Here is a 23,228-nt window from a genome sequence, read left to right as displayed (position 1 = left end):
AGAGAACTGAGAGACCTCGATAAGTTAAAAACAGTAGAGAACCCAAGATATCGATAAGTCATTTAACTTATCGATATGTAAAATCTATATTGAACAAAAAAGATCTCGACAAACACTTCATAATTTAGAATGAAGACAACTTGAAGATTCAATATTATCAGTCAACAAACAATTCTATCACTGAATTGGAAAGCCTATAAATGCAGCTTGAAGAATGCAAGATCAAGAGCCAAGATTAACCGGACAAAGGATGGTCACAAACCTAATAGATTCTGCACAGATTTTCTAACATTGGAAATGGAAATGTACAAAATAGCTTTAGAAACTGTGTTAGTCCATTTTAGTGCAAATTTTTTAAACCCGTGCACGTTGATCTATAAAGCATGTCACGGGTCCTTTGTTTAGAAGTAACAAACAGATCTAGAATTTTTTTTATATTCTCTCAAGATAGAAGCTGAGTTCTATTTCCAAGAACACAGATTTGTAACAAGATAAATTTGATTTGAAATAAATCAAGTGAGTTTTTGATAATCTGCTTGTGTGTTTTATATTTGACTATTTTATCACTACAAGCTTATACAACTATTTTGTTCCAAAAAGACAAAAACCATAACAGATAACTTAAAATCAAAAAAACATATTCACCCCCTCTGTATTGCATTTCATACCTAACAGTCTATAAAATGACATTCAAGACACATTTTGGGCACTTTGAGTATCTAGTAATGCCGTTCGGACTAACGAATGCCCCATCAACTTTTCAGGCTCTTATGAATTTTGTTTTCCAGCCTCTACTGAGAAAAGAAGTTCTGGTGTATTTTTGACGATATATTGGTATATAGCAAATCATGGGAAGAACATTTGTTGCAGCAACACTTATTACATGCCAACCTGAAAACATGTTCGTTTGGAGTGAAGGTTGTCCACTATCTGGGACATATAATTTTAGACAAGGGTGTGCAAACAGAACCGGCGAAGCTAAAGGTTGTACAAGAATGGCCAGAACCTCAGAATGTGAAACAACTTAGAGGGTTCTTGGGCCTTTCGGGGTACTATAGGAGATTCATACAAACTATGCAAATATCTGACCCAGATGTTACAAAAAGATGCTTTCACATGGAGTGATTAATCCAATGTAGCATTTGAGGAGTTAAAAAAGAGAATGGTCCAGCCTCATGTGTTAGTATTGCGAAAGTTTACTAAACCTTTTTTTATTTGAAACTAATGCTTCAGGACTTGGAATGGGAGCGTATTGATGCAAGATGGCCATCTGATTGCATTCATCAGTCAAGCTTTCTTTAAGAAGAATGCACTACTATCAGCCTATGAGAGAGAGCTTTTAGCAGTGGTCTTTGCCGTCAAAAATGGCAGAATTACTTGACAGTTCATCCCTTCACTTTTAAAACTGATCAACATAGTATCATGTATATTCTACATCATAAGTTATCCACCCCCTTTCAGTAAAAATGGCTTTCTAAGTTAACTGGTTTTGACTATACAGTGAAATGCAAGAAGGGTTCAGACAACAAGGTGGCTGATACTCTCTTAAGAATTCCACATATTCAGTTGATGAATATGGTTGTATCATCCGTGCAATCAGATTTAGTGGATAAAATAAAAGCTCAATGGACCGAAGAGGCATACTTGCAACAAGTGATCAAGGAACTGCAAGAGAATGCAGATTTTCATATTTGTTACAAATGGCAAAATGAACAGCTCACCGGGAAGAGAAAATTCGTAATAGAAAATAATGCAGATCTAAAAGAGATAATCATGTTATGGATGCATTGTTCACCACAAGGTGGTCACCCTGGGATTATTGATGCAACTGTCAAAAGAATACATACCTTATTTTACTGGCCAAAGTTAAGGCAATCAGTCATTGATTTTGTCAGGAAATGCAATGTGTGTCAAAAATGCAAGACCGATCTACAATCTTATCCATGGTTAATTCAATCACTTCCCATTCCGAATAATGTATAGAAAGAAATCACCATGGATTTCATTGAAGGTTTGCCAAAATCCCAAGGAAAAGAGGTAATAATGGTGGTTATTGATTGACCAAGCAAATATGCTCACTTCATGGCAATCTCTCATCCATTCTCTACAGTAAAAGTAACTCAAATATATATCAATCAGGTGTACAAGTTACATGAATCTCCCAAATTCATAGTTTCTGATAGAGACAAGGTATTCATTAGTTCTTTTTGGTCAGAATTGATAAAAATTCAAGGGGTTCAATTGAAGATGTCAACAGCTTACCACCTTCAGAGTAATGGAAAATCTGAGGTACTGAATAGGTGTTTGGAAGGATACTTGAGGTGTATGTGCCATGACACCCCAACAACTTGGGCTAGTTGATTGCCCTTAGCAGAATTTTGGTATAATACCAATTTTCACACAGCTGCACAAAAGACACCTTTTGAGATCATTTATGGGATGCCACCTCCTTTGAAACGACCTTATTAGTAGAATCAAGCAAAGTGGAGGTTGTGAATAGGAGCTTAAAGCAGAGGGATCAGACACTTGCTCTACTATAGCAGAATTTATGTAAGGCTCAAAAAAGAATGCGATAATTAACTAACAGAAAAAGATCTAAGAGAAGCTCTAAATTTGGAGACTGGGTTTACCTTAACCTACAACCCTATAAGCAATCTTTTGTGGCCTCTAGGGTATGTCATAAATTGGATACTAAGTATTATAGACCTTATCATATTGTTAAAAGGACCGGGTTGGTGGCCTATAAACTTCAACTGCCTGTAAATTCTAAGATACGTGTCACTTTCCATGTCCCTCTACTCAAGCAACACCTTGCTTTAGGCCCTACTTATGTAGATGATACTCTTCCCCAGAATTATAATTCTAATAGTGTGATGGAGAAGATTCCTCGAAAAGTACTGAAGGTAAGATAAGAACTGTGAAGAAAAGAAATGCGGTTATGGTACAATGGTTACAGCAACCCAGGGAGGAAGCAACTTGGGAGTCAGCCACAAAAATCATGACAAAATTTCCAGAATTAAATCCCCGGGGTCAAGGATCACCTAATGGAGGGAGTATTGATACAAATGTTAACCTGGACAATAACAAAAAGAAAGACCCATAAGGAGAGTTTGTTAAAACAAGGGGACCAATTTTAGTGGAAATAACGCTGTAGAAGACAAGTGGCTAGACTACAACACACATTTAGTTTAATTTACATTTAGATATCATTTAATTTTGCATATGATAGTATTAAAACTCTGCGTTTGGATAGAGTAGGTTATGCTCGATAAAAACCAGTTCCTCATCACCATCTCATTGTGATATTGAATTGATCACTATGAAGCTGCTCATCCTGGTATTAACCGTGTTACCATTTCATTTAATAGAATCAGTTTCCTTGTTTGTAATATCCGGGATATATCATGTAACTATTTTTGCTAATTAAATAAATATTATGTGTGTTCAGTATCAATTCTGTAAATTAATTGTTAAGTGTTATTTGTATTTGGATATTCAAAAATAATATTAATTGAGTATTTTAATTTTTATATTTCCAAAATAAAATATAGATAATTGTCATATCTTCCGAATTATTTTTATGTTGATTTATGGATTTATAAGGATCATATGAAATTTATAAAATCTTTTTCCGAGCATTTTAAAATCTATTTTATAAAAACGGGAACCAACCGACGTCATCCGTTGTTACGTTTTTGGAACCCGAAACTCTTCCGAGAACTCCTTCCTAACCTAATTGTAATATTCTGAGCATATTCCATGTTTCGACTTTTTCGATCCGGCGTACGGTTTGTTCTGCGCGGGTCCCGGCGCAACATTTTCGATAAAATATTCGTTTCGGTAAATCAATAAAACCCATATTTTTGATAAACGGGAGCTTTTTATTAAACTATCCCAATTATCACCTCGTACTACATGTAACCAGGCGCTGAGACCAAGACCGTAGTACAAATTGTACTGGTTTGGATAATTATCCCGAAAACCGATACCGTTTGGATCAGTTTTTATAAATAAACGTACCGTTTTATATCCAGAATGATCTAACGGGATACTAATTTTTCGTAATTATAAATAGCATTTTCCCGTATTTTATTTCGTATCAAAATCATTTGCAGACAGATAATTATATAATTTTACAGAGAAAAATCATATATTCATAAACTGTTCCAAGAATCAAACCAACTTTTGAAGGTGTTATTGATCTTTGTTTGTAAAGCTCGAGTACCAGATTTGAAGGTCTTGAAGAGCTCTATCAGATTCCATAACCTGTTTTACTGCAGAATCAAAGGTTAATTTTATATATTTTTATTAAATTTCGAATTATTTTGATTAAAAATATGAATTTTTATTCGGATGATTGTTTGTATGATTTGATGATTGCATGTTGTCGAGCTTGTTTTCCTGATGATTTTGGTATATTATACGTCTGATTTGGAGTTCAATAACATGTTCAAATTTGAGTTTAATTTTCGAATTTTAAAATTAGGGTTTATAACCTGTATTAATGTTTTCAATTGAAATTTGGGGTTTTTTGATTTAGGGGTTATTAGCTGTTGATTTATAGTGGGTTGTGTTCCTTATGAAATTTGCAATCGATTGATATATAGCTTGTTAACAGAGGATTAGTGAATCGAAGGGAGTTGTGTTTTGAAGGTTTACGATGTTCGCCGGAAACCGGCGATGTTCTTGGCCAATTTCCGGCCAGAACAGGAATGATTAGAATGATTTGTTTACATGAATATGTTCCTGGTGAAGTTTAGTTGTGATCTAGACAGTTTGGTGGCCTGAGGTGGCCGGAATCGGGTTTTCCGGCCACACTCCGGCGAAGTCGACGGGGGGCTGGCAAAATTGCAAACAGGCCCCTGTAGTTTTAAAAACGATACAGTTAGGTCCCTGAAGTTTCCAGACTTTGCAAATTTAGGAATCCTGTTTTAAAAATGTTTAAAAATCATATTTCCTCTTTATTTTTATTATGAAAATTCGTTTTTAATTTCTGAAAATTCTAAAAATTATTATTTTAATTTTGAAAATTATTTATAATTCAAAAATAAATCTGAATTAAATAGTTAATTAATTTCAGTTAATTTTTAATTGATTAATTGGTCAATTAATTCGAAAATTAATTGATTAATTGATTTAATTAATTATTAATTGATTTTAGTTAATTATTTAATTAGATTTAATTATTTAAAATGATTTAAAAATTCTGAAAAATAGTTTCGAGCTTTAAAATATTATTCTAAATTATTTCCAAGGCTCGATAATAATTATAAAATTGTTTCGGAGCCAGAATTGGCCAACCGAACCCTGTTTGTTACCCCGAAATTGATCCAACGGCCCGTTTTAATTTCAAAAAATGTTTTAAAAATCGTTTTAAATACCAGAAAGCCTATTTATGACCCGAAATGTCTTTATAAATGATATGTCGTTGATTATGTGATGTACTATGTGTTATATGTGATATGTTGGTTGACTGTCGGTTTATATATTCAATGTTTACTGTTTATTGCGTAACTTTCAATCCGTTAATCGGATTTGGATAAAACGAAGGGTAGGTAGAAGTATGTGTTAAATAGAATCATATGAGTTGAATATTGATAGATGCTTATGATATGTGAGTAGAAGAGGCAAGATGTAGGAAAGGGAAATAGGTAGTTGAGGAGTAAGACGGTTGAGATTGGAAGCGAGTACAGTATAGTAAGCTAATACCAGGCAAGTATTCTGAACTTTCTCGAGATATTGTCGTGATTGATATTCCTGTTTTATATTGCAAGTGCTTTGAAGCACTGTACCCTAAACCTTGATTCCAGTTATTGATCTTGAGCCGTAACCTGATTCTTTCTAGACCATTGATTGTTGTATACCCAAACACGAACCTCAAATATACGATACTACTCCACAAATACATACAAACTAAATACTATACACTGAAACGAGTTGCCTACATACTCAAACCATTGTATTTTATGCTTTGAAAGACCAAATCCTTGAAACCCTGAAACATTGATTCATTGTTATCCAATTCTTTCATTACCTAGCATCTAAACTTTGAAAATACTCTTTTGATCCTTATGCAGATTAAAACCATTTCATTATGGAACATCAAATATTATTAATGATTCTGGTTATTGTTTATTATTGTTTATTCTGTTATTATGTTAGAATTGGATTGTTTTATAAAATTGTGGACCAGATTCGTGGTCAGACCATATAATGGTCAAGTTAGGCCAATGTGTGCCTTGGATCCAGTAGTTAGAACAATGTTGTGTGCTTTGCTCGGGGTTAGTGCGTGACTGATCAGCAGCCTAACCTTAGTTTTTAAAATAAAAATATAGTATCCAATTCTAAATCATAATCCATTGTTCACTTGATATCATAACCATATTCACTTGATGATCATTATTCTCAGGTTTGTCATTGTGACTTGCTGAGCTAGTTAGCTCATTTGTGCGATATTGTTTCTGTTCTTTTCCAGTTAAGAAGGAACCGATTGGTACCGAGGATTCCCAATCCAGCGCGAGAGCTAGGGGTTCAGGTTGATTGAGCTGAGCTAGTAGGCTTCTTTTGGGATAATTTAAGTCTGTAAAAGTTTGTAATAATGTTTAATACTCAGTTTTGAGTTTGGAATAGTTGGGATTTGAACGTTTGTAATATAATAGTGTGTTTGGCTTGTGTGCATACTTTAACCTGTTACGGTCCGTGGTGGTTGGTAAGTAGGGTCACTGCATATTATTATTATCTTTATTATTGTTATAAGCAGGTTATAAATAAGGTGTGTGTGGACCCCAAACTTCTGACCCGGGTTTGGAGGGCGCCATATTGTTTCATTAATATTTATATCATTGCTTGTTTTGTAAGATCTATTTTAACAACCCAACAAGTAAAATTTCTAAAGATAATACTTATTTAAATCCAAACTCCATTAAAATCCGATAAAACTTTACAACTTCTCAAAAATTCGATAACTTACAATTCTTGAATTAAAATACAAATAAATTATAACCACACCAACAAACTCTCATATAAATCTAAGAAAAGACCAAACTCCTCAAAGTCTAAAACTCACACTCTTCCCCTTAACTAGCCCACCTAAGTAAGAATATCTGCCGGAGGAAAACAAAGAGAACAAAGGACCAACAGTGAGCGAAAAGCTCATATACAGATATGAAAAAATGTATACGATTAATAAATATCAGACATGATACCAATATGGACATAACCCGAATAACGAAATAACGAGTGATGCCAAAAATCAGGGGAGATAAAATATCATAATACATAAATTCACAATATGAATACACAAATAATTTCTAATCTAATTACCTTACTCTTCCAAATATATTCTTACTACTTACAAACAACGATCATAAATAATATAATCGAAAGCATAAATGATAAACTGTAATTATAATCTTACACGTACTCTTACACATATTTTCACACTTACAAAATACTATACAAAATAGCTTACATACGAACATGGGAGGCAATCTTACACTTACAGGATGTCCTACATTTTCGGTAATCCTGAATTATGTAGTCATCAAAACTTACAGGGGTTTACATAGCATAAAGCAAATGCTACCCAATATCTTACAGGGGCTTGCACGACAATAAACACATACCACCCAAAAGGCCAAATTATAAATACATCAGCCATGGCTATATGTGTCCCAAAACTTCGGCGACACACACATACAATTTAATTATACTACATATGAGGTGCCAAGCACGAGATTATCCACTCACGATGGATGTCTTACAAACTCCCAAGTCGTACAAATATTAAGTCATACAAATATCATAAATAACTCAAAACAAATACTCAAAGATCACGCATTCAAATATATTACATCTCCAAAATCATATATAAATTTATCAAAATATCCTCAAAACACTATAACCCAATAACACGAAACTAAATAACATAACAAACCAATTACTGATATGCTCAAATCTGATCAGTTCCAAATAATTCCAAATTACTTCATATGGATGAATTCAACTGAAAAAGTACGAAACACAAAAGTCGTAGGAAATTCAGAGACATTTCCAGAAAGGTAAGGATCATTAAAAACAAACAAGTGACGAATTCATGAATGATAGATTTGTAGACTGCTAAACAGAATCAGCCCCGATTAAGTAGTATTTTGATGTTTAAGACATCAAAATCACAAAATTTAGTAGCGAGTTATAAACGGAAAATGCATATATCGAAAAGAGCTTTCAAGAATGGTATTGCTCATAATATTTGAATAAATATTTAATTTATAATGAATTTATGAAGTAGGCCGCACAAACAAAAATTTAAGTAACAGATTACATAAATAACATATTTTGACATATTTACAAGCATAATTTCAGAAAACGTAAAGAACGAAAAATGAAGATAATCAAATTATCTTTTGAACAAGAATAAAATCACAATCATATGATGAACAACGAATTAGATATGAATTTAACAAGATTCAAAATATACAATATACATAGACGAATTCGAATATGAAAAGAAAGAGTGCAAGAAAGATATTCGTACCTCAAAAGCTTAACCAACGAATTCAGAAACAAGAACCCTAATCCCTTAAACTCCAAAGTCACAATCTTCGATTAGACTTTGTAGATTATCTCTAACTCTTTATCTCTACTATTCTCTTTTTCTAACTCTTTCACTCTCTTCACTACTCTTCTCTTCCCTCCATCTCTTTCTCTATTCTCCTCCCACTTTGCATAAAATTAACGTAAGTAATCTCTTTTTGTTCTCCCTGGTTGTTTTTTCAAAACCTAAATCTCTCTTCCTTATTTCTCTTTTTTTATGAAAACCCTTGCACTATTTAATAAAAGCCTTACTATTTTTTTAAACTAATACTCTTAAAACAATATTCTGAATATAAGAATAAAATAAACTTACACAAACTATTTTAACTACAACACACTGAGATTAATAAATAATTAAATTAAATTATCCAACTAAAAATAATAATAAAATATCGGATGTTACATTCTTCCCTCCTTAAAAACATTTCGCCCTCGAAATTTAAAATGAACAGTAATGAAAGAAACACGAAACATAAAACACTTTTAACTAACTATTCAATCTAAAACCCATACTCACATGTCAAGCCTAAAGGCAACCTTAAAGAAAAAAGTGTATCTTACAACTTATCAAAGTTCAAAAATTGAGCCTAAAGGCAAGTCGACAGAGTCTTAAAGCTCTAGCTCTGATGTTAACTTTAACAATCCAACAAGTAAAATTTCTCAAGATAATACTTATTTAAATCAAAACTCCATTAAAATCCGATAAAACTTTACAACTTCTCAAAAATCCGATAACTTACGATTCTTGAATGAAAATACAACTAAATTACAACCACACCAACAAACTCTCATAGAAATCTAAGAAAATACCAAATTCCTCAAAGTCCAGGACTTACTTTTGGTGCAAATATATGTTGATGATATCATTTTTGGTTCTACAAATGACAGACTTTGTAAGAAGTTTTCCAAACTGATGCAGTCAAGATATCAAATGAGTATGATTGGAGAACTTAACTATTTTTTGGGCCTTCAAGTCATGCAGAATGAAGAAGGAACTTTTATTTGTCAATCTAAGTACACCAGAAATTTGTTGAAGAAATTTAGAATGCAAGATTGTTCAAGTGCATCCACTCCTATGGCCACTGCAACAAAATTGGATAAAGATACTGGTAAATCAGTAGATATTACTGATTACAGAGGTATGATTGGCTCACTACTCTATCTAACTGCAAGTAGACCTGATATCATGTATGCTACCTGTCTTTGTGCAAGATTTCAAGCAGATCCAAGAGAACCTCACTTAACAGCTGTGAAAAGAATTTTCAAGTACCTTAAGGGTATAACTGATCTGGGATTGTGGTATCCTAGAGAATCAGACTTTAAGCTAATAGGTTACTCAGATGCAGATTTTGCAGGATGCAAAATTGACAGGAAAAGCACAAGTGGAAGCTGCCAATTTCTTGGAGGCAGATTGGTTTCTTGGTTTAGCAAGAAATAGTAGTCAATTTCCACATAAACTGCAGAAGCAGAGTACATTGCTGCAAGAAGCTGTTGTGCATAGATTCTTTGGATGAAGAATCAGTTACTAGAATATGGGTTAGAATTTTATAAAATCCCTATTTACTGTGATAATCAAAGTGCTATTGCTATGACAGGTAATCCAGTTCAGTACTCAATGTCTAAGCACATCAGCATTAGGTACCATTTCATAAGGGAACATGTGGATGAAGGTACAGTGGAATTGCATTTTGTTCCAACAGATCAACAACTAGCAGATATCTTCACAAAACCACTGTGTGAAGCTACTTTTACAAGATTGGTAAATGAACTTGGAATGGTTTCAGGTTCTTTCTCTAAATCAGCTTAGTTTATGTTCTGATACATCAGACTTTATGATCAGTATTTACCGATATTACTATCTTTGTGTATTCTGTGCTTAATTAGAAATTTTCTAAGTGCTGATTATTGTCTGATGTGAATTTCTAAACTCTGATAGTGATATGAATTTTTTTGTGACTATTCAATCCAATGAGGATAACTGTGCTAGATGCTAACCTAGTAGTCTTTAATATACTAAAGATTCCATGTTTGAAGTAATTGTTTATGTGGAAATCTTTTAACACAAGCAAATTCTGATATTGAGCTTAGTTAAGTTTACTTTGTGTATCTTATTACTAAGTCAAAAACTAGAATAATGCTTCTTATCTGTTAAGTTCTGATGTTAGTAAATCTAGTGGATGTACTAAGTGCTGATAAGCCTCACTTATCAAAAGAAAAGAAAAGAAATAAAAAATCAGGTACTCCTTTGAGATCTAGAGTAAAAATGTGGAAGGGAAGACCCAAGTGCATTGCTGGTATTAAGTAATATGCATTAGAAAAGCACAATAAAATTTTCTTGGTGACTTTTCACACTCTATGATTACTGGAGAAATACTCTGATAACAATATAAATTCTGATAAGCAGTCGTGACTCACTTACACTGAGAAGCCACTGTAAAATAGAATTTCAAAAGATGCATAAAATGAGCACAAAACAGTTGAGGTGGAATCATGCATGAACTCATTCTAAAGTAGACCTCAGAATAATGACAGATTTTGAGCAAAGTTCTTAGTTATGCCTTATTTCTAAGGTGTACTGAAGTAAATCAGACTTTACTCTTTGTCTGATTTTTAGCTTAATGCACACACTTACACTCCATATGAATGATGAAAATTACTGTGGTGATCAACGTTGTTTTAGATGAACAGTTTATGTGTCAGATTGCATAAATTCTGAGGACAAGTTCTGATGGAAGTTTTGATGATTAAGTTCTGATGAAACCATATCAGTATTTGTGTGAAGAATTACAGGAATACACATTCACTTTTTGAGTTAAGGAGCCATATTTTGATGACTTTTAAATCCTGATAATAATCAAGTTGTGATGCTGACATGACAGTATTTATTTACTTGGTTTATTTTTGGTCATTACTTGAACGATAATATTTTTACAGAATATTGGTTAATATGAGATAAAACAGTCATAATTGTGGGTTAGTGGTTATCGTGTAAGTCCTGAAAAACTGCATGTGCACGGTAATTATTGCTTATTTTACGTGCCCATTAACTCTCATTCTAACCGTTTACTGACTATTCAAATGGTGTCAGGTGTAAAATGTATCTTTGCTTCAAAAATATGACCGTTGGGTGGAGAGAGTATAAATATGAGAGATAAAAGATTTTCTAATCTTTTACTTACTTTTCTATTCTAAATCTCTTTTACTTTCTCTCTCTCTCTCTCTCTCTCTCTTTTATTTTCTGAAGTTGTTTTCTCTCAGGACTTTTTACAAACACTTTGCAAACATTCTCTTATTCACTTAATTTCTTACAGAGATGGCACCAAAAGACATAATTTTTGATGGAGCTAAGTTTGTTCCTAATAACTTCTCCACTATTATTAGCAAGTCAGAAGCCCCATCAGAACTTCACTTCATTCAGGACTTTCTTGCTAGTTCTGATATTGGGTACGCTCTGACCGAACCTGAAGCAGTCTCTGGTACTCAAGTACTGGAGTTCTGGAGAAGCGGAGTATATGATGATGGTGGTGCTCAAGGGTCCCCAAGTATTATTTTTTCATCGGGGGAGGATGAGTATGTAGTGACATTGGCTATGGTCCGATAAGCACTGCAGCTGCCTGAGAACTGTGTTTATTCTACTGTTGAAGAGCCAGTTCTTCAAAACATGATGGCGAGTCTGGGGTATGAGAGGACATTGGCAAAGCTGGGTCAGTTGAAGAGATCCTTCATAAGAAGGTAATGGAGTTTCTTCTTTGACTGCATAACCAAGGCTTTTGCAAACAAATGCTCTAATTTTGATGCAATCCCCATATTCAGCCAACAAATCGGGATCTACAAGTTCTGATGCTGCCAATGAAGAAATTACTGGTGAAGCTGCTGCCAATTTAGATGCTGATGCAGCTGGTCCATCAGGACATGCACCTCAACAAACTGTTCATAAAGCTGATTTAGTCAAGAAGTTTGTTACATGGGAAACACCAGTACCTTAGAGTGAAACTCCTAGAGGAAGGGAGTGGACTCAAGAATGGAACTCAGTTAGTTTTGTTCCTTCTGAAAAGATTCTTGCTGAGCATCTTGCAAAAGCTGATGAAATGCTGATAAATGATGATTTCAAGGCACAACTGAGAGTTACTGCATTGAGTACAAGGCACCTTCAAGGTCAAAACTCAATAACTCATGACAAGGTGAATAAAATTCAAGAAAACTTGATCCAGCAAGATATGAATCTGAAACTTGAAAAGAACAGATTTTTCAAGCCAGCCTTTAACAGAATTGCCTATATTGTGAAAACTCAGGAGAAGCAACAAGCTCAAATTGAAGAAATTCTGAAGAATCAAGCTTCTCACCAAAATCAACTCAATGAGATCCAATCCTCAGTGGAATTACATGTCTCTCTTCAATTACCTGCTGATGCCGAAAAGGGGGAGAAAGTGATTAAGTCCAAATGCAAATCTATTCAGACACTGAAAGGAAAGGATGATGAAAATGATGACCAGGGAAACTCTAACAAGGGTAGAGGTCAAGGTCAAGGCAAAGGATTTTCATCAAGTAAAGCTGGAACTACAAGTCAAAGAACAAGTTCTGATACTGGGAGAAGAATAAGTTCTGATACTGGTAAAAGGATAAGTTCTGATGAACATCTGGAACTTGATGAGGAAATTTCAAGACAATTATTTCTGAAAGAAAATCCAGGAATGGACTTTGAGAGTCTAAAGGAAGAAGAAGCTAGACTTAAGTTAGAAAAAAGTCAACTTCAAATCTAAAGCTTCTGTTGTTGAAAAGAAACTTCCTAAGGCTAAAGGCATTGTGATAAAAGAAAGGATAAATCCTAAGGCAATTAAAGCCAAATCACAAGTGGAGATAGATCCAAGGTCCAAGGGCAAAGAAAAAGTTGATGAACCTAGAAAGGTTTATATGCCAGTTATGGATGAAGAAATAATTGATGAAGAAGTAGATGCTAATCTTACTCTGATGCATAAGAAGATTTTTCAAACAACCTCTGACATGGCTCATGTTGTTCAGAGTCAAGATTTAGTAAGTTCTGATATGACAGTGAAGCAAGCAACCTCTGACTTAGCTCAAGTTGGCTTGATATCAGAAGATAAGAAAAAGGAAACCTCTGACATTGCTCATGTTAAACCTTCAAAGATACTCCTACCGGGATTCACCAAAGCTAAACAAACTCAATCTTTGAAGACTGCAACAAGTGGTTTTGAAGCAAGAGTTGTTACAGGAAAAGAAGCAAGAGATAAATCTGGATTGGGTAGTGCTGATGAAAGAAGAATACAGAACACAACCAATGATCCAACTTCTTTAAGTGAACCAGGTGTTGGAGCAACTCCTGAAAGATTGAATCGACTTGAATCTGTACAAATGGTTTACCATACCTTCTTGAAAGAATATATCTTATTATATTTTATGACAGATGGAAGGGTATACCATATTAGGCAGAATGCTATACCACTGAAGTATTTTGAGGAACTGGAACATGTTCGATTCTTACTTCAAGTGAAGAACAGATTAACAGATAGTGCTGCAAATTATTTAAAGACTCAAATTCAAAGACAGAAGAAGCTTTACTCTGTAAAGTCTGACAACACATATTGTCCCAAGTACAAAGATCACAAGGGTGATATTGTCGATATGAAGCCTAACACTGCTAAGATTATAACTACTTTTCTGGGTTATAAGGCTGTGGAATTCAATCTTGAGTCTGACAAGGCATATTTAATCAGACTAGATCAGGAGATAAGAAAAGCTAAGATAAATGATCTCAGAGCAGCTATTTTTCAAACTGGAGAAGATACAACTGAATTGAAGAATGCTAAAAGGAGGATGGTTAATGAACTTGAATATGCTGAGAGATGTTTGTTAAAGAACTATCTCAGAACAACTCATGATATCAAAGAGATCAGTAATTGAAGCCAAGTCAAAGATCTACTACTACTTAAATTCTGAAGTTTATACAGACTGAAGCTGTTATCAAAAGTTAAAGATGGTAAAGCTGAAAGGACTTTAAGTTATAGTTATCTAGTCAAATTCTCATGCATTTGTACTTAATGTTTTTGACATCATCAAATATCTGATGAACTTGTATATTATGCTAATTTACAAGTTGGGGGAGATTGTTAGATATATTTGATAATGTCATGTGTAATATGATTTGTGTTTAGTTTTCAGATCTTACCTTACAGGACAAATCAATACTTAACTGAAAATCAACACTTATTCCGAAGACAGAACTTAAGATATCAGAACTTAAGTTATCAGAACTTAAGGTTCAGAAGATATTTATCAAGAGATAATATCAGGACTTAAGATGACTTTCAGATAAGGTAGACGGCTGATTGAAAGGAAAGAATATCGAGACTAAGACAGAAAGAATTATGCATGAAGAAGAAATTCTATAAAGAATAGAAAGCATAATTATATTCCATATCAATTAGAAGATTATCTTGTAACTGTGTAGTATATAAACACAAGCATAAAGTTTACGCTATAAGTGTTACGATTATCGAAGTTATTATTCTTTGTAACTCTAGCAGCTCTCGTGATAATTTGTTCATCACTGAGAGATGATAGTTCCATATTGTAACAAAGTTTATTGTGTTGAATAAAATATATTTTCTGTTACTTGAGTTCTTATATTCGATTTGATTGTGATAAACACTGTATTCAACCCCCTTCTACAGTGTGTGTGACCTAAAATTCCCCTTAAGTAGGCCACCTAAGTAAGAATACCTGCTGGAGGGCAAAGAGAACAAAGGACCGGCAGTCAGCGAAAGGTTCATATACGGATATGAAACAATGTATAAGATTAATAAAGATCAGACAAGATGCCAATATGAACATAATCCGAATAACAAAACAACGAGTGATGCCAAAAGTCAGGGGAGATAAAATACCATAATACATAAATTCAAAATATGAATACACAAATAATTTCTAATCAAATTAACTTACTCTTCAAAATATATTCTTAGCACTTACAAACAACGATCATAAATAATATAATCGAAAGCACAAATGATAAACTGTAATCATACTCTTACACGTACTCTTACACATATTTTCACACTTATAAAATACTATACAAACTAGCTTACATACGAACATGGGAGGCAATCTTACACTTAAAGGATGTCCTACATTTTTTATAATCCAAAATTATGTAGTCATCAAAACTTGCAGGGTTTTGCACAGTAAAAAGCAAATACTACCCAATATCTTATAGGGGTTTGCACGATAATAATCAAATACTACACAAAAAGCCAAATCATAAACACACTAGCCATGGATATACGTGTCCCACAACTTCGACAACACACACATATAATTTAATTACACCGCATAGGATATGCCAAGCACGAGATTATCCACTCGTGACGGATGTCTTACAAACTTCCAAGTCGTACAAATATAAAGTCATACAAATATTATAAATAACTCAAAACAAATACTCAAATATCACACACTCAAATATCTCACATCTCCAAAATCATATATAAATTTATCAAAATATCCTCAAAACACTATAACCCAATATCACGAAACTAAATAACATAACAAACCACTAATTACTGATAAGTTCAAATCTGATCGGTTTCAAAGAATGCCAAATTACTGTATATAGATAAATTCAACTGAAAAAATACAAAATACGAAATTCATAGAAAATTCTGATACCTTTCCAGAATGGTAAGGCTCATTAAAATGAACAAGTGACGAATTCAGAAAAGACAGATTTGTGGACTGCTAAACAGAATCAGCCCTTGATTAAGTAGTATTTTGATATTTAAGACATCAAAATCACAGAATTTAGCAGCGTGTTATAAACAGAAAATGATGATATTGAAAAGAGCTTTCCAGAATTGTATTACTCATAATATTTCAACAAATTTTCAATTTATAATTATTTTACGAAGTTAGGCCGTACAAACTGAAATTTAAGTAACATATTACACAAACAACAGATTTTGATAGGGGATAGCATGGTCCAATTCGGCTCGATTTTCGGTTAAAACTGGAACTGCAACCGTATATTTTTGGTTTCTAAAATCGAAAACCGTAACCGCCGGTTCGGATTCGATTTCGAGTTCGGTTTAAAAATCCCGGTTCGGTTATAATCGGCTGGGTTCGGTTAAAAAACCGGATGAATAAAAATTAGAAAATTAAAATTAAAATATAAGCAAAAATCATATTTAATTCAATAATTTAAGCGATTGTGGCACTACGAAGTTTATCACATGCTGTTGAAAGATAAGAAAAAAAAAGCACCAAAAATTAACCCAGGATCTTAAAATATGTTAGCAACTGCGGGACATTTAGCTCAACAGAAAGATGTGATGAAGTAAAATTTGTTTGGACATATCTTGTTAAAAACCTTGGAAGCCACCTGCCAAATCCTTGTATACTTGACTAGATGATACCGAATGTGCTTCACAATATTTACATTCAAACACGTACTTGACTAGTAGTAAATAAATAATTACTACTACATATTCGGCAGTAAACTCTAGGTATATAATGTTAGATATTATAAAATTATTTAAAAATTCATAAAAATTATATATATATATATTATATTAATTTAATTATTTAATTATCGGCTCGGTTTGATTTTTCCCGGTTCGGTTTTAACCAATAACCGGAACCGGACCCATGAAATCGGTTCGCTTTTTAATTTTTCGGTTTCGGCTCGGCTTTTTTCGGTTCAGTTTTTACTGGTTTATACCGGTTTCGGTTCGGTTTCTGTTTTATTTTGATTTTTTGCTCTACCCTAGATTTTGATATATTCACAAGCAGAATTTCAGAAAACGAAAAACAAAGATAAACAAATCATCTTTTCAACGAAAATAAAATCACAATCATACGATACGAAGAATCAATTAGATGCGAATTTAACAAGATTCAGAATATACAATATACATACACAAATTCGAATACGAAAAGAAAGAGTACAAGAAAGATGTTCGTACCTCGAAAACTAAACCAACGAATTGAGAAACCCAAGAACAAGAACCTTAATTTCTTTAACTACAAATTCATAATTTCCGATTAGACTTTATAAATTATCTCTAACTCCTTATCTTCTCTGTTCTCTTTTTCTAACTCTTTCACTCTCTTGTCTTCTCTTCTCTTTTCTCCATCTCTTTCTCTATTCTCCTCCCTCTTTTCATAAAATTAACGTAAATAATCTCTTTTCTTTTTGTTCTCACTGTTGTTTTTCAAAACCTAACTCTCTCTTTCTTCTTTATCTTTTTTTTTATTAAAACCCTCACACTTTTTTAATAAAAGCCTTAATATTTTTTTAAACTAATATTCTTAAAACAATATTCTGAATATAAAAATAAAAATAAATTTATACAAATTATTTTAACTACAACATACTGACATTAATAAATAATTAAATTAAATTATCCAACTAAAAATAATTATAAAATATCCGATGTTACATCTATAGGAGGAAACAATCACCATATTTGCTTCTCGCATACAGCAACTTTGGATCACACCCTTCAAGAAAATCCCATTGGTAACACACATGTTTTATAGTTTGTTCAGCTTCATTATAAAGTATTTGCTAGATTCTGCTTACTACTGACATCAAAACTACAGATGCCATTAAGGTAACGTTGCAGATAATAGAAGTTCTAAAAGCTGCTCCAATCTGAAATATAACGTACATTGAAGAATATGCAAGTGAATTAGCAAAAGAAATGATGGAAGTGCGAAAGTATTTCCAACACAACAAAGTGGCAACAAACATATGGCAGTAATAAAGGAAATCTCATCAGCATGTAGCGAGTTAAGGAACTGATTTGTTCCCTTATTCTGACGCAGACAACTGATAAAATTGCAAAATAGTAATCCCATAGTTGTTCGTATTGCTAAGTACAGCTAAAAAGGACATTTAGTTCTGATGAATTACGATTAGCAATGCACATATTGCCATAGATTGCAAATAAGAAATGTTGACGGAGGAATCTGGTAACAACAAAGATTGAGATTTCTCGCTGGAACTAAGATCTGTAACGGTGGTTCTTTGCCAGAAACTTAAGCGGTGTGTGGTTGATTGTGGTTGTTTTAGGCTGAGATTGATCAGAGTAAGTGGTGGCTCTCTTATCAGCTCTCAACTTCTTACCTTCTCAATGTGCCTACGTACCCTTTATATAGGGATCAAGCCTGACGTAGTTCTCGTAGAACAAGAAGTCTAATGAGTTGAGACTTCTTACTCCTAAGCCCAGTAGAAGCCCATCCCATATCCGTCTTCCGCTAGCTTTAGGAATGTCCAACTATGAGGCCCAACCGCGAAGGCCCAAGGCTCGTCCGTAATCGTAGGACTTCACGGAGAGTGCATCTCCCTGCGCAAGGATAACACTCCGCTATATCTATCTCCCTTGATTTATGAACGCAGGTATAGCCACGGTTCACCCCAAGTACCAGACGCGTCCCTGTCCCCCGAATGAGGATAACCCACCAGATAGCAGGACAGGTGATCCCAAGCTCTTGGGTGCAAAGTGCAGGATGACTCCAAAGTTCTCCAACGAGGACACCCGTTGAATACAAGAACAGAGCTCCCAAAGCACACACCAAAGTAAACCCCACATCCCCAATGAGGACACCCGTTGATTACAGGAGGAGGCCTTCAATCATCAGGCATACCCCTGGAGGCCTTCAAGCTTTTCACGGACATCCCCCTCCTTGACCGTCTCAAGGAAGGAATTCTTCAAAGAGTACCTGCAACAAATACATTAGTAAAAATAACCTCCATTGCTCATTTCCATGCAAGCTTTGTCCTGAATTCAACATTAAAAGTATATAGATCAAACACAGGACGCGTCCTCACCCTTTGGGCGCGTCCTCACCTTCATAAATCCAAACCTGTTTCCTCATCAATCGTTCCTTATAGCATTCAAAATCACAGGACACGTCCTAGAATTTAGGGCGCGCCCTTAACCTTATTAGACTTGCACCGTCTCCTCTAAACCATCATGCACAACATTTCACCTCCTATGACGCGTCCTTGCTAAAGTAGGCGCGTCCTAGAGCGTCCATCACCATAAGATTTTATCTGCCAAGCACTTTCATAAACATTGACGCATCCATAAAGCCTGGGCGCGTCCTTCCTTGACCACGCACTCTTCTCGCCTCGTAACATATCCCTTCTCAAGTAGGCGTGTCCTGAATGCTTGGACGCGTCCTCACTTTCACAACGCAATACTGAGTTTGACTGTAATTAGTCCGCGTTTGACCCGAGTCAATCCAATGCCAAATTTTGGGTATAACAACTACCCCCCAAATTCCATTTGCAGTTAAAAACAAAATTGGAATTTCTTTCCAAGCAAAATTTGGCTCAAAACAGGTGGACGCGCCGTGACAGGAAGACGCGTCTTACTTTCACCTTCTGCATGTGGTGTACAGCTGTCGTCCTTAGGGTCGTCCTTCTTTTATAAATACCCTAGGTTCACCATAATTGCACCTTATTCTATCTTCTTTTCTCCGGAAACCACCATTACCGCTGCTCTCAAGCTTTTGAGCTCGAAACCCCGATGATTTAGCCGGTCATTTCCTGATTTCTTTAGTTCAATCCACTCCTCAACTCAAAAGGTACACAAATCTTCTTTTACTTTCTTATTTAATTGAGTAAATCGAGTTTAATGAGCAAAAAACCCGTTCATATGCTTCAAGTTTCCATGCACCGTTCTTAATTCTCCTTATATGTATATGTGTGTATATATGTGATTGTCTCATACTTTGCTTCTTCAATCTTGTAGTCGCATGTTTCTAGTTTGTTTTTCTTTAGAGAATTTTCCCAAAAATCGACTATAATCGATTAAGATTTTATTACGCTGCAACCATAACTGACGCGTCCTCCCATCAGGGCGCGTCTTACATCTTATTATTTAAGACACGTTTAAACTGCTCCGAGCAAGTAGTGTAACACAAGGCCAGTGGCATACTAGGACGCATCTTTATACTACACCCCTTGCGGTAGATTTCTAGGATGCGTCCTTCCATATTTCCAGTATTTCCTTTCTCCTCTTTTCTCTTCCTTTTTTTTTAACATATGGACGCGTCCTCAAATATTTATTCATTCTCTTGCAGCTGGAGGATGCGTCTTCCTTCTCACCATTTCATCCATTCAAAGCCCTCAACAAATGCCTTGGAATCTACTCCCCACATCTGATCACTTTTAAACCCGACTTTCCCGAAATCCACAGGACGAACTCCTTCCTTAGAGCAGAAAGACGCGTCTTTGGTTCCCTTAAATCAAAAATCTCAATAATGTCTGATTCCAGCTCCGATTCCATGGACCATGTTCCCATAAGTTCAAGAATGGAAAAGAAGGGAGTCAAAAGGCAAAGAACTCCAATTCTCCATATAAGGGCCGCCATCGAAGATTGGACGGACGACGAAATTATCCCTACTACAAGCCAAAAACCTCAAGGAATGGCTATTTCTGATATGGACCCGTCAAACACACAGGACGCGTCAAACACACATAACGCGTCATCTTCTCAGGGCGCGGCTCCTTCTGGGGACGCGTCCCCACACAGTGTAAGTGAGTTCGAAAGAAGGATTCCTGACCCTGAGACATATCCCGTATCTCCTCAAAAGTCTGATCCTCCCCTAGAGCATTGGGAACCTACAGATGTAGAAATAGATTGTGACTGGGCGAGGCTCGGTACCCTTACTGAAGCAGAGAAGAATGCCAGAAGGAAAAAAGAGGGTAAACTGGCATGCGTAGCTCTTGATTCTACTGTGTCTGACCTAAAAATCCAGTGGCACATGAAATACTACGACATGGAAGGCATCTGGGCGCGCCCTCTTCGAACCATGAGGCCACATATTTTTAACATTAGGAATCAAAGGATCCCCCGAATGGTGCTTACCCCAAAGTTGATTTCTCTAGGTGTGGGCGCGCCCTTGCACCCATATATCAAAAAGATCTTGAAGTGGTATGACGTCGCCCCAATCCAACTATCTCCAAACTCATATAAGCTAGCTTGGTATTTGTTCATGATGTACCACAACCTCAGGCTGGGCGCGCCCTCGATGAAAGAATTCAGCTTTTTTTACAGCATCAGGAAATCAATTCCCGTGTACCATTTTCTGGTTGTCAACAAATGGTTGAACAACAAGGGATTTAATGAAGGAAAAATTAGCCACGAGAGAGACTGGAAGGAGCCATTTTTCTACATTTATGACGTTAGAAGGACGCGCGTTCGCTTCAACTTGGAACCAAGTAAGCGATTACCAAAGCCTTTCTTTAATCACTGGGCGCATCCTCTTGATTGGGCACGTCCTATTTTGTTTACTTTTTTAACAAACTCTCCGTTCCTCTTTTTAACAACTTATAACTATCTTTTATCTTTAGACAAAAGAGTTCAGAAGGAATTAACAGGAAAAAGGAAAAAGAGAGCAGATAAAGTCCTTCAATATGCAGAAAAGCACTTTAACCTCAAGGACATGATTACAGAAGACAACCTTAAGCTGGTGGGCGCGTTGTCTTCCCGGGTTGGCTCTATCTGCAATTTTCGTGAATTTCACAACGGCAAACCTGTTCTCACAACCTCAGAAAAAACCAGGGGCCTTAGTGTCGCGGAGGTGATCGAAATCGACATTAGTAAGCAATTCGACTTAGAACAAGGTAAGTTTAAGTGAGGGAGGACGCGTCATTAACTTTGGACGCGTCCACAGCTACAAAAATTAGCTCCCCATTCAAAAAATATTAACTTACATAAGAATCAAAGGTGTTTCATGCACATACATCTGCTAAGGGCGCGTTTTCTCACAGGACGCGTCCCTCTTGTCCTATATTCCTATGACTCGTGTTTTATAACCTATCATAGCCAACGTTTCTAGGCAGGGCGCGCCATTTTTGTAGGGCGCGTCTTCCTTTGCCTGATACATACATGCATTATTCGTGTCTTTCATTTTCCTTGTTAGATCTTTACACATTTATACATTTTGGTTGCCATCTTTTCATGTACCTTTTTACTTTAATCTGCCATGCATGTAGAATTTTATATCAAAACATGGGCGCATTTTGTTCCCTGGACGCGTCTTAATGCATTTAACTAATATCTTTTCTTGTTTATATCACAGATATGGCCTCACTCCCCAAAGGATTCGCAATTGGGGCTTCCAAAAAACTAAGGGCAAAGAAACAGGCTCCTACAAAGGTTGATTCAAAGGCAAAAACCCCACCTCCTATTGCAACTCCTTCTCCTCCTCCCAAGATAATCGAAACCACTGTGCTAGACATTCCCGAAAGGGTGGAGGACGCGCCCTCAAAGCGTCAAAAGACTGTCCCTGATGACCAGTCTTTCATTCTCAGATACCTGGGCGCGTCCTCGGTTGGTGACTTTTCCGAGGACGAAGTGAGAGGTTGGACCTTCAGGACTGAGCAACAAACAGAGGAGGCTATGGTCAGGGCTGCGGCCGAGCTTCACCTGCATGCCAGGCAGAGTGCTAACATGGCTGTCAGGCTTAGGGCGCGTCTTGCTGTTACAGACACTGCAAAGAGCCAGGCCGAAGACAAAGTTAAATCCCTAGAGAGATACATTACCCTGCTTGCCCAAGAGAAAGATGCTGAAATCAGACGCCTGGAGGGGGAGATGACGCGTCTA

Source organism: Apium graveolens, chromosome 4, assembly GCF_009905375.1.
Source record: "Apium graveolens cultivar Ventura chromosome 4, ASM990537v1, whole genome shotgun sequence".
NCBI classification, from domain to species: domain Eukaryota; kingdom Viridiplantae; phylum Streptophyta; class Magnoliopsida; order Apiales; family Apiaceae; genus Apium; species Apium graveolens.
The sequence above is the reverse complement of the archived record's forward strand: the minus strand, read 5'-3'. Positions refer to the sequence as shown.